A 10,576-nucleotide genomic window follows, 5' to 3' on the forward strand; every position below is an offset into this window, starting at 1 on the left:
AGCCGACGCCTTCCCGCGATCCTCACTAGTACCTGAAACACATAACACAAAACACTGTAAGCATAAAGTTTAGTGAGTTCCCCAAAATACCACATATAACACATATTAGCCACTCGAGGCTATAACTCTGTGGGTCCGTGCACCCAAACTCTGTGAACCCTCAAGTTCTAACTCTGCAAGCATGCACAACATAAATCACATAGAAGAATGCAGTACAATAACAATATATATAAAGCACTGTATCACATAACTCTATTTACCTACTCAAGGTAAAGTATAGTGAGAAGACTCACCTCGCGTATCTCGGTAAATATCTGTCTTGGAATAAATGTGATCTAGCCTCCGCCTAATCACACAAAGTAATATACTCATAAATACACTGAACTCAACACTAAAGGTCAACAAGGTCAACGGTCAACTTTGACCGGACTCGGCGAGTGCACTACGGCCACTCGACGAGTCTATACGTGTCCACTGACTCCCTTGGATCCTATCTTGACACGACGAGTTCTTCTCTGACTCGACGAGTTTCACCTGGAATCAATCGCGGGGCCACCACGACTCAACTCGCCGAGTCTCAAGAACAACTCGGCGAGTTCCGGCTTAACTCAGTCCCCCCTGACTCTCCCTGACTCACTGAGTCGACCCCTCAACTCGGCAAGACCACTCGCTGAGTGGTTACGGGCAAACTTCATGCTACTCACTGAGTCTATTCTTTAGACTCGGAGAGTCCATGCCATGCATAAACTCCAACTCACTTCTGAGGTCAGATCCGTTCCATACAATCATAGATCTGGCCTCCCCAAGCATGATAATCACGTAAAATCCAAACCTTGGTGCTCAAACAACAACTATTTGCTCCTAAATGATGTTTTAGCCCCATATCTCATAACTCTAGGTAAAAACTCCCATGAATCCTCATAAAGCTTCTCTGGACCTCTATGGATCCCATCTCAAGCTTCATCATAAATAGGGACGAAATGGACATCAAATCTAACCAACAAAGGGGGTCAAGAAACCCTAAACCCCCATGTTCATCATAACAACAGAAAAGGAAGCCAAAATATACCTCCAAAATGATGCTCTGAGCTCCAAAATCGAAGGATGTCCACCTCCCTTGCCTCCTCTTAGAAAGAATCTCCTTTAGCTTGCCAAACCAAGCTTCAAAAGTCAACAATGGCCTCTTCTCTCTCCCAAAACGCTCAAAAGCTCTTTAGGGTTTCTCTCTGGGGTTGGTGGCTGCAAATGACGGCCATAAGCCCCTTTAAATAGGTCTCAAACCCTGGAAATTAGGGTTTCATTAAACAGCGTGGACTCGCCGAGTCCAGACGCGAACCCGTGCACAAAACCGCGATCCTACTCGGCGAGTTTAGACTCCAACTCGCCGAGTCCCTCACAATCACCCAAAAAATAAAAGAATAAAAATAATACCTATGAATCTGGGGTGTTACAATTCTCCCCCACTAGAATTAGATTGTGACATCCCCAAATCACGGCCAGAAAAGACCGGTTTCATTTATGCTTTTTAAACATTTTCAGAGTAAATCCTTTTAATTTTAGAAGAGATGCGGAATTTGTTCCCAAAAACAAAACATGATAAAATAGATATTTATCAAAACATTTTGTAAAGAAATATGATTTCATTTCATAATCAAAAGTCGGGATGTCATGTTCCGATACAGATCATAAAGCATAAACGATAGCATTACAAGTCATTCAACAAATATATACATATACAGACTTGTAAACAAAACAACTTTATGATTCGCCCATCTTAAGCTCTTGCACCACTTCCTGTAATACAAATAAACTGAGTGGGTTAGGCTTGGGAGCCTGGTGAGCATGTAGGGTTTTCAACCCACAATAAATAATTATATTTAATTCACAACCAACAATAAACCCGATTACCCGTTCCCGTTATCCTCACTTTACGTCCCTAAAAATAACATATATTATAAGGAACCTAATTTAGGATTTTCATCGGGACAGACATTACTGTAGATGAGCTTCCTCAACAATAAGTGTCATAAAGGCAACCATGTGGGGGATAGAGTACACTGGTGAACATGTCGTTCACAACACCTACAGGTAATGAGCCTGCTAGTGTTCCACAGGACAGTCTAGAATAGTCCGTGGTCGTCATCCATACTCTGCTGAATGACTAGAATAACACCAAAAACACCGAGGCCTCTCATCTGTTTATTACACACCAATTATCTACCCATGTTCTACCCAACATATTAGTAGATAAAAATATACATTTTTATACATTGTTTAAAAACCTGTATAGCATGCTTTAATCGACACATATTCCACATAACAGATGAGGCATACACACATAACACGTATTTCATAGAGAATACATCAGATCTATAAGATAGAAGAGAGTGAATATACATTCACACATATAACAACAAAACATATACACATAACACATATTTTATATAAAATACTTCATAATATTGCGTTGGAATGAAAATAACTACATACTCACATGATCAGAAGATGATCGGGCAGCACTACGGCTTGCAGACGAGGTGTTTCTTTGTAGATTTGGAAGATCTTCACAAAAACCGGCTCCTCGCGGGCAGCGCTTCGGCTCGGGAATAACGCTCTTTGGGATCATCGGGGCTTCGGATCTTACTTCGGGGCTCGGGAATATTATCGGGGCTTCGGGGTACAAACAACACGTAAATCAAGGCAAAACTTAGAGAGAGAAAAGAGTTTGAACAAGAGAAAATGGCTGATCTTGGTTTCTATTTATAAGCTGGGGGTCTGGGATTACGCTGGATGTAATCTCAATTTACGTTGGGCGTACTCAGTACGTTGGGCGTAAATTGGTTACACTGCGCGTACTTTGACGTCACTGCATGCGTCGATCGGTGGCACTCGAATATTGGTCAGACAAGTTGCCTCCTCTTGAGTACGCTAGTCGTACTCAAATTACACTCAGCGTAATTTGACTTGTCGAACTTCTAAATTGCGTAACTTTCGCATACAAGCTCCGTTTTCGACGTTCTTTATATCCACGTGTAGGTCAGACCATACTCTACAACTTTCATTTAGACTCCGTCGGCTAATTTTGACTTTTATTTTTATTATTTATTTTTAGGAGGCCGAGACAGAAAAACTTCGTTATAAATTCATAAATTCTTCGTCCAACGTCCGTTATCGCCTAACTTTTTATCGTTTCGCTACTAACAATGAGATATTCAATTCTCGTTTAGATTGTGTCGGCTAAAAACCGCTCGATCTCAAATCGAGTATTCAGGCTGCATATCAAATAATAATAATAATAATATTATAAGTTATTGTCTTTTAGCAAATTTCTCAATGGGTCAACCCCATAATAATAATATATTACAAATTATTGTCTTATATACATCATTTTTCTACTAAAGTTTTGAGTTTAACATTATCTCTGGTCTCTGAAAAGAAAGATACAACAACTATTTCTACATACAAAAAAAAAAAAAAAAAAAAATTATTATATAAATAAAGCTTTTAGCTAACTAATTAATTAATTACGTGGTTAATAGCTAATAATCAGGTAAAACAATCTTCCCTTCCTGTTCAGCAGCCGTCTTCTGCTCCGTCGCTCTCAACCAAACACAAACCACCGTAAAACTCAGTGCCAAGCTCAACAACCCACTTCCCAACCCGATCCCCACAATCGCCACCACAGACAACCCTTTACTCTTCATCGGAGGCAACGGATACCCATAAAGATCCTTATTACCATAATACGAGCTGACATTGAATCGGGGCAAGTTCCCCGTTCTGTTTCCCAAGCTCGCCGGAATCGGCCCGGATAATTTGTTGTTCGAAACGTCGAACACAGATAACCTCACCAAAGATCCAATCTGCGGCGGAATTGTGCCGGTGAGAACGTTATCGTGGAGGTCAATGACATTGAGATAAAAGCACATGGGAAGGGAAGGTGGGATGGCGCCGGAGAGGCGGTTGGAGGAGAGGTTGAGGACGGCGAGGTTGACAAGGTAGTGAAGTTCGTCGGGGAGAGGTCCGGTGAGGGAGTTGTTGGAGAGGTCTAGCGATTGTAGGTTGGTGCAGTTGGAGATGTAAGGTGAGATGGAGCCACGGAGAGAGAGGTTCTGGAGGGAGAGCTTGTAGATTCGGCCATTGTTGCAGGTGGCTCCGACGAGGTTGGAATTGAAATCGGAACAGGGGTTTGAGAAGGCGAGTTTGGTCCAGTTATGGAGGTTTCCGATGGGGTCCTGAAAGGATTCGAATAGATGGGTTAAACATGATTCGTCTTTCTGATCTGGGGTTGATGGAGGGAGGAAGATGGAGATTAGGATCAATGAGAGGGATAATTTGGGAACATGAACACCCATGTTTATGTTAAGAAGAAGAAAAATCTTGAAAAGAAAACAATTGATTGATGGAATTTGAAGGATTCAATTTTCTCTCTCCTTTCTTGAGTATGAACTTGATTACAGGTGCGCATGTGAGAGAGAAGAGACTCAATGAGTAATGTTTTTGAAAAATGTTATATAGTTCAAAATTTAATTTGATTCGATAATTTGATGTTATAGCATATTAGCATTTTTTATTTTTTTTCAATCAATTTCTCAAGAGTATATGCAAATAGGAAAGTATTTTATAAAGGTGTAATATCAAATTAAGTATTTTATAAAGTTTTAATATCAATTTGGTGTAATTTCAAAAAAAAAAAAAAAAAAAAAAAAAAAAAAAAAAAAAAAAAAAAAAACAAATATATATATATATATATATATATATATATATATATATATATATATATATATATATATATATATATATATATATATATATATATAAAATAATTTGTAATACCCTAATTTTAATATAAAGTACATAAAAAAATCCTTTTAAAAATCTTATTTACACAAAAATGATTACTTTCATACTAAGAGAAGTATATCAAATACATATTATACATGACATAATACAACAAGACTATAGAAATGTTATAGCAAAGTTACTACATTAAAAGTACCAAAATTCTACTATTCTCAAAGTGTATACATGTCATAGCATAACGTTACTCTACTTTACCTAGGATCCACTATCTCATAGTGTTACCTAATTTTTTCAGTGATCTCCATCTCATTGCATCACACCAATTTATTCGAAATCTTCATATCAAAAAATTCCCCCAAATTCAAATTAATCATCTTCATTTTAAAGAATTGCCAACTAATTAGTTCTTTCAAGCAAAAGTTTGATCATCATCAACATCATAACTATTTATAAGTGTCACCTTATCACCTAAATGATGAGTTATCAATGTCAACGCATAAAACAACAAATATATGATATCAAGTCCCCCTAACTCCTATCATGATTCGGCCCACCCTTTTTAATGTACCACAACATAATATGATTTTATCATCCTTGTCATAAATCATACTATCATTTTAACTAACCTTCATCAACTAGAAGATTTGTATTCAGTTTGACATGTTTTCCTAAATCTATTAAAATCCACTTACAACCGTGGCTTTCAAATTTGCATCGGTAAGAGAAATAAATTGTCAAATTTCATTCACTCAAATCATTATTGGTATTTGTTAAATAGATATCTATGATAAGTTGCTTCCCTTCCGATCATCAATTTAGAATTCTATAGATGGTGGGTATATGAAACATCATACATAGTCATCACTATATCTAACATCCCAAAAATCCTAACAAAAAAATCGGCATAATCTTTGTGTAAAGTGTAAAAATCTATAAATTGCCTTTCATAAATAAACTAACCAAACAATATATGGGACTGAGTTATTAGGCATGAGATAAACTATATTATGGTAATGACTTCAATCTGAAAAGGTCTTGTGTGACATTTATACTTCTATTCAATCCAATATTAAGTAATACTTATGTTTGGTAATACATGCCACAAATACGGTAGGACAAGACAATAACTACTCTTGAGAACTCAAAAATTCTAGAACACATGAGAACACTTTTCAACTTTTTTTTTCCTCAAGTGTTAATTTAAAAAAAAAACACATAATACCTTATACTCTTGAAAGAAGCCCATTCCTTAAAGAATAATATTAAAAAAAGAGAAATTGAATTGACTCCTACCTTTTATTCCTACAATTATTCCTACCCACTAAAATTATGATAAATCTGTTGGAATAGTGTCTAATGCTATAACTATATTCGGTTGTGCATGGTCCTTTTGGGTTGCCTTCACCATAGCAACTTGAAGGATGATTTGTTAAGAGAGAGCAAATATTATAAGAAATAATATTTAGCTATTTGATTAATATAAGTCATAAATTAATTGGTATTAATTTGGTGACTTAAAGAGATTAATTAAATAAGAGGGTATAAACTGTCAATTGTTTGATAGTTAAGCTTTAGACTGTAAATCCATTAGGGTTGACCTTGGACGGATTCTAGGAGCTTTAGGATAGCTCAAAATCGTCCATAGGGTTATCTATGGAATGGATTTGGATAGCCTTAAGAGAAGATTATCCAATTAGGGTTTAGGGTGAAACCCTTAAGGAGTCTACAAGTATAAATAGACCCTATGGGTGAGGGAATTAAACACACAACCTTAAGCAAGGATACTCTGGCCGAATTCCTCCCCTCTCCTCTCTCCTAAATCATCTTGCTTGCTATTGGTGTTTGTAAGCCATTAGAGGAGTGACAATTGTGACTCTAGAAGCTCCAAGACAAACAAGATCAACAAGGAACTCAAAGGTATGATTCTAGATCTGTTTTAATGTTGTTGTTTAACCTAATTAGCCATTAGAAGTCTTGGATTCAAAAGCATGTTTATTAGAAAGCCTAGATCCAAGCAATAGGGTTTTGCATGCGCACATAGGAAAGTTCTTATGGCTAAAACCCAACAGTGGTATCAGAGCCTAGATTGGTTTTCTACAAATTGTTGCTTGAATAACTGAAACAAACCTGCAAAATTCGAATTTTTGGGTTTTGAGTCACTGACTCGTCGAGTTCCAAGGTGGACTCGTCGAGTAGGCCTGACTCGGCGAGTCCCTTTGTGCACTCGGCGAGTCCAAGCGTCAGGAAGGGCCAAATTCGGGATTTCTTTGAGTTTATCTTATCCAAACTTTCCATAAACTAATTAGATCAATATGAATCCGTTTTCTTGATAAATATAAGTGTTATCTTGATCTAGTTAAAGGTAATTATCAACTAATTAAATATTTAGTTTCCTTATATGATAATTAATTAATTATTTTGATTATTTTTGGTAATTATCTTCAAAGAAATCAAAGATAAATCAAATAAAGATAATTAAGATATTAATTGTTAATTGAAATTATTTGTTATTTAATCCTCCATGTTTTAAATGTTTAAAACCTACCCTATAGTTTTGAAATTTATATTTGTGATTAAAAGTTCTAATTTAGACAACTTAAATTTCAATCCCTAGATTTTAAAAGTTTAAAATACAACCCTATACTAATATGATATTAATAATATAATATATATATGTATAACTAAATGCTAGTCTTACCGTTAGTAGGCCTCATTCACGAAGCCGATCTATAAGGTGGGTATAAGGTTGCGGCCTATAAAATGGCGCTTAATGGGTGTACACTCACACCTACCGCTCGCTTGATTGGTGGAGGGTCGTTAGCCGAACGGGTAGGATAGGGCAACCTCATCCTCTCATTAAAAGTATAATAAGAAATACGAAGTAACTAAACCTTTTTTTTTTTTTTAAATTTCCCAATCTTAGTTACTTTAGGAAAAGTGAATTGATGCAATCCCATGAAATTACACTTTGCACCTTGCTAAGATGTTAGTGGAGCGTGTGTGGTTTACCGGCACACTAATTGGTTCTAAGCGAAGGTGGCAAAGGGTGATTCATTGTTTGTCATAGTTCGATGGAGCGTGTGTGGTTTACCGGCACATCGAATAGGTGATCGTAACAATGAAGGCACCATGTAAATTTGCATGGTAATTCACACCCGCTTTGTGATCCTCGGCATCCCAGTCACAAACAAGAGGGGCATATCGAGATTTAAACATGCCATTGAATAGTTCAATGAATCTCATCCGAACCTAGGAATTCTCAAAACACTTAGGACCAAAAGTTTAAGTTTTGTGATGGAGAATTAGTGAATCGTCATTCACTTACCTTCAATTTATTTGCATGTTGGATTACGGCATCCCTTTTCTAGTATGTAAATGTTATTGTTGGATCCTAGCCCTAATTTTTCTTATTGGGTGATAATTAGGGATTCTTGTTCTAATCTATCTTTGTCCTTTCTATAGATGTCAAACGCAAACAACGTTGCTGCTAGTTCTTTCACGTTGATGAGCCTTTGCCAAAAGGTCACCTTCGATGGAACGAACTTTGGCGAATGGATAAGATACATTCGCACCATTGCTCGTTATGAGGATAAAGAGTATGTCCTCGACGAGAAGCTCGAGAAAATCAACCCCGAAATTGCTACTCCCGCCGAAATCACCGCCTTTGAAACTCATGAGCGAGATGCGACGAAAGTACATTGCATCATGATCGCCACCATGAACTCCGAATTCCAAAAGTCCTACGAGGACATGTATCCATACGAGATGCATCAAGACTTGTTGGAGAGGTACCACCAAAACACGAGACAAGAGCGTTACGAGATCTTCACTAACATGATTTCCGCTAAGATGGGTCATGGAGAATCTCTTACCGTGCACTTGCAAAAGATGCAAAGGTATGTCGACCGCCTTCGCAAGTTAAATGCTGACTTCGGCGAAGACTTGGCGATCGACATGGTGCTTCACTCTTTGCCTCCAATGTATAATCAATTTAGGATGACCTACCACATGAACAAAGAGGAGGTCACTCTAAGTAAACTCCAAGGTCTCTTGAGGGTTGCTGAGAGCAATTTCAAGGACAAGTCTGTTGCACCAACTCCCAATCCATCCGCTGCTCCTGTCTTGGCTATTGGTCAAGGGAAGGGAAAGAAGAGGAAAGCTTCTTCAAATAACTATCGAAAGGTGAAAGCCCGAGATGGTTCCTCTTCTAGTGGGACCAAAGTTGATCCCTCTAAGCCCTGCTCTAACCCGAAGGAGGCAGAGTGCCACCACTGCCACAAGATAGGACATTGGAAGAGAAGCTGCCCGGATTACCTGCAAGCCATCAAGGAAGGAAAGATCAAGCCATCTTTCGCAGGTATATATGCAATCAAATCTAACGATTCTAATCATGCTATTTCTTGGGTTCTTGACACCGATTGTGGTTATCACATTTGTTCTAATGTGCAGGGACTAAGAAGAAGTAGGGATGTGGAGCAAGGAAGGATCAATCTAATCATGGGGAACAGAAGATCGTCGCCTGTAACCAAGATTGGAGTGTATTCTTTAGTGCTTAAGAATAGTTTAGTTTTAGATTTGAACAATTGTTGCTATTCGCCAGAAATGGCTAGAAACATCATTTCATTTCATGGTTTATATAGACAAGGTTTTAGATTTTCTTTTAATAATGAGAATGGTTCTATTTTGGCTTATCTAAATGGTGTCTTTTACTTTGAAGCTATACCATGTAATGGAATATATGAAACTGTTATGATTGTTGATAACTTAGAAAATGATGTTTTGAATATTGATTCTTCCACTAGTATGGATAAAGCATCCTTGTGGCATTGTCGTCTTGGACATGTCAACAAGAAACGCATAGCCCAACTCCAAAAGGATGGAGTGTTGGAGTCATTCGACCTTAGGGAAGATGACACATGCGAGTATTGTTTGCTTGGAAAGATGACTAAGTCACCCTTCACGAGCACTTGTGAAAGGGGTGAGGGACTATTAGACCTAATACATACCGATGTATGTGGACCTTTTAGATCAACCACGAAGGATGGGAACCGCTTCTATGTGACCTTTACCGATGATTATAGTAGATATGGGTATATCTATTTAATCAAGCAAAAGTCAGAAACCTTTGAAAAGTTCAAGGAGTTCAAGAATGAAGTGGAGAATCAATTGGGCAGGAAAATCAAGATGCTTCGATCCGATCGAGGAGGAGAGTACCTAAGTCTTGAATTCCACGAGTATCTCAAGGAGTGTGGAATAGTTTCGCAATTGACGCCTCCTAGGACACCGCAACTGAATGGTGTGGCAGAAAGGCGTAATCGAACCTTATTGGATATGGTTCGCTCTATGATGAGTCGTGCTTCACTACCTATCTTCTTTTGGGGGTATGCCTTAGAGACTGCCGCCCATATCCTTAACCGAGTCCCTACCAAGAAGGTTGCCAAAACACCTCACGAGATGTGGACGGGGAAAGCTCCCTCCTTGGCACATATCAAGGTTTGGGGTTGCGAGGCTTTCGTAAGACGAGATACTCACGACAAGCTTGAACCTCGAAGTGAGCGATGTATTTTCATCGGCTACCCGCAAACTTCCTTTGGATATCTCTTCTATAGACCGAAAGATAATGTTATCTTTGTTGCGAGGAGAGGAGTTTTCCGAGAGCGAGAACTCATAAACCAAGGAGACAGTGGGAGGCAAATCAAACTTGAAGAGATTCAAGAATCGATAGATGAAGGAACCTCTACCGCTGGCATTCAACCCGAGGAGGAAACTCCGG

General features: G+C 38.2%; 1 pseudogene; it reads right to left on the reverse strand.

The window, feature by feature from the left end:
• Positions 1 to 3,401: 3,401 nt before the first annotated feature.
• On the reverse strand, positions 3,402 to 4,504 carry LOC145036989 (receptor-like protein 44 pseudogene; annotated as a pseudogene).
• Between the last annotated feature and the right edge of the window lie 6,072 nt (positions 4,505 to 10,576).

Source organism: Lactuca saligna, chromosome 3 (genome assembly GCF_052625555.1).
Source record: "Lactuca saligna cultivar CGN05327 chromosome 3, ASM5262555v1, whole genome shotgun sequence".
Lineage (NCBI taxonomy): Eukaryota > Viridiplantae > Streptophyta > Magnoliopsida > Asterales > Asteraceae > Lactuca > Lactuca saligna.